Source organism: Amblyomma maculatum, chromosome 9, assembly GCF_055883805.1.
Source record: "Amblyomma maculatum isolate TAMU_Amacu chromosome 9, ASM5588380v1, whole genome shotgun sequence".
Classification (NCBI taxonomy): Eukaryota; Metazoa; Arthropoda; class Arachnida; order Ixodida; family Ixodidae; genus Amblyomma; species Amblyomma maculatum.
In genome coordinates, this window is record NC_139352.1 from 38,931,212 (window position 1) to 38,934,594 (window position 3,383).

A 3,383-nucleotide genomic window follows, 5' to 3' on the forward strand; every position below is an offset into this window, starting at 1 on the left:
CCTGATGCCGGCCGCGCGTCCTCGGCTCGCATCTTGCGGTGGATGCCTTATCATCGGCGCATAACAAAGCGCCATGCGAACAACTCCCGAGGCCGAGGAAGAAACTGCTGGGAGCGCCGGCTTTAGCCAGCCAAGGCCATTCGCGATACTGCCCAACTGATAGCACGATAAGTAAAAGCGTTCGTGTAACTGTTTGTCGCGAAGTGGATGATTACAACTTCAGAGCTCTTTCATGAGGTAAACAGCGCGCGGCAGCTGCCCACCAGCAAACATATCTTCTTCGCACTCCGGCGCAGATGACAATGTGCACTCTTTATGAAGACGGAAACACTGCATGTCAAGTGGTTATTGTGCAAAATAGAGGCTTCTTGATTTCGATATATGTCTTGTATCTATTTGAGGAACATTCTTCGCTAAGGCACAGGAAGAGAAAAGGCTACGCGGCTGTCCTCGCAACTCCCTTCCACGAATAGAAGACGAACAATTTGTAACTCTATACAATCAAGAATAAAACAGCAGGTAGGACCGCAATATGACGATCTTGTTTGAACATCAGAAGAACATTAATTTAAGTGTGAGCGAAATGGAATAGTTTAATTATTTATTTATTTGTACTGCTATTTCTTTTTTGTCTGATACAGCCAGGGTTAGAGTTACTATCATGCTGGTTAGCAGCACGAACACTTTGTAAGAAAAACAACGGAGCGCACAGTACAAGCTAACACTAGATTTGCATGAACGCAATTTGCTTCAGGAGTAGTTATTCCCAGAACTTTGAACATGGGATTTCAGAAAATATAACAGAAAGGGGACACCATGTTACTTACCATACCGCACCTCACACTATCGCGTACATCACAAAGAAAGCAAAAAAAAAAAAAAAACAGCACATACATCTCGGACTGTTATTTCTCTGCTGTTATTTCTCGCCTTTATTTCTCTGCTTTTCTTTGTCTCTGTATTAGAGTGCGCCCATGATACCATCATGAACAACCTACAACTCGCCCAACTTCCTCTTCTGTTGCTCTCTGAAATGCCTCGTCTCGCGCAGATCAACCGCTTGATTTAGCGGGCCGCATTGCTGCGCTTGGCAACGACGGCACGGATCGATGGTTTCTCTATGAGAGCGAAGAATTTGCAACGGGAGGGTAGCTACTCCTGTCAACGCGCCGCGCGAACAATAGAGCGGCGCCGTCGAGTAAAGTTGCGCGGTCCCCTCGCTGAGGGCGCCGCTGACGTAGGGGTCGAGGCGCGCAGGTACGAAATGTCGGTGAGGGGCGGGAGCGCGCTGTTATTCGCTAGCGGGATAACTGTTCCTAAGCATGAGTCGTTCATATTCAGCATATTTACTTGTAAGGCCGACATCCACTAAGCATAACAAGTGATCATGATACTTGCTAGGCAATAACACCAACGCTATATGACATTTTATGTCAGGCAGTTTCAAGAAATTGCGCATGGCTCGAAAAACTGCATGACTGCTCCGCTAGCACCAATGGTAATAGAGAAATTATGAGAAATTACAATGCTAGTCTACGCTGCAATAAAACAAAATTTAAGAAGAAAGGCACCAGCATTTATTTACACATTTCACAACAGCAATTGTGCTTCAAGAGTACCATGAATAGCTGCCACAAGTAGGGAAAAAAGTTCACGGTGACTGCTGTCACTGATAGCACTTCAGAAGCCAGCTTGATTTACAGATAATTGGAACAACTGCATCGCAGTATGCCATTGAGATCTGTAAGAAGAACAATTTTGGTATCAGCTGTTACTTTCAATGATTCAGCGCGTCGTACAAGCGTTTTTTTTTTTAACTAGAAAAACGAGTAAAGACAAATATACGCGTTGCGTCTTTCTGTTTCGATCACTCCAAAATAATCGTCACAGTAGGCAAAGCTCGTGTTTTTATTTTTTCACAGAATTGCGCAGTTAGCGAAACAAAAAATACTGCGCTGGAGCACATGTAACATACCATACAGACGAGCTAACCAGGGAAGAAGTTCGCATCGCAGTCCAGAAAATACACGTGCAAATTTAATATTATTATTACCTTACTGACGCGTAATAAGCACACTTCTGGTGCTGTCATTATTTCTCACAGGCCTTAATGCGATTGAGTGCGAGAAGGGAAACTAATATAGGCTTTGTAAGATTTGGTTTAACTCACTTTACAGTAGTCATCTTCAGAATAGGTAAATCTTGTGTTTATATTTTATCACAAATTTTCGTAATTAGCGTATACTGCAGAAAAAAAAGCTTCGCAGGAGCACACTAATACACTACGCAGACGAGCTAGGCAGGGAAGCAATTAGCATTGCAGTCCAGAAAGCCCAGGTGCGCATCTAGCATTACTATTGCAGTATTGACGCTTAATAAACACATTGGTGCTGTCACTATTTTTTACAAGCCTCAAAGCAGCTGAATACTACGCAGCGATCGCCGGAAGGACAAAGCAATGCTCGCACTTACCAGTTGGTGCAATGCTGTATTCCTGTAGCACCCGAAGGCAGAGAAAAGTAGAAGCATGATCTTGCACACAGCAGAACAGTCCATGAAACAGCGAGACAGCGGCAGCGCGTGGCTATCCGGACCGCTTTGCAACACGGCGCACCCACTCATGGCGCACCCGGCACTCGCCTGGCGAAGGTGACCCTACGTCGCTGTCGCCATCTCTCGGCAGCCAGCGGCGTAACTTGTCAACGGGGGAGGAGCGGCGACGACGGCCGCGGAGCGCGGAGTTGACAGGCACAGAGTGTATAAAGGAGGCTACGCTACTACCCTCGTGCGGCTGTAAATCTGCGTCTTCGTTATTAATCCTCTAAAAGATTACGCAGCTGAAAAGTTCCCTTATGAGGTCGTGTCAATGCTCCTGAAATTACGACAAGATGTGTCAGCTTTCTTCACCACCCACCAAACTCTCTACCAAACTGCGGTGAGCTAACAGCCGCCTATACTGCACGTCGTTACGTTGTATTTGCCATGTGTTTTTCGCGGCCGCCTCAAGTGGTTCAAAATGCGGCGCCCAACTTTGGTCATTTACAGTAATGGCAGAAATTCTTTTGCGTAATGAAACTTCATTTTGACGTCATCAATAAATGTTTATGCCTGACGTATTTCCCGCAACACAACGTCAGCCAATCAGATTTCAGGAGTCGGCTCTTGACAGTGGGCGGCTCATTTCAGCCCATTCGTAATACAAGCGTAAGTGCTTCCCTTTCTATCATATATACCTCTGTTTTCCCTCCACAGTTACTTATATATATCCTCCATGCATCATGGATACCGCTGCTAAAAATCTGTTTTCACGCTCACGTCATTTTTACGTCACCGCAAAAAGCCATTTCGACACACCGAGATTTCGCGCCAGAAATTTGAAACAC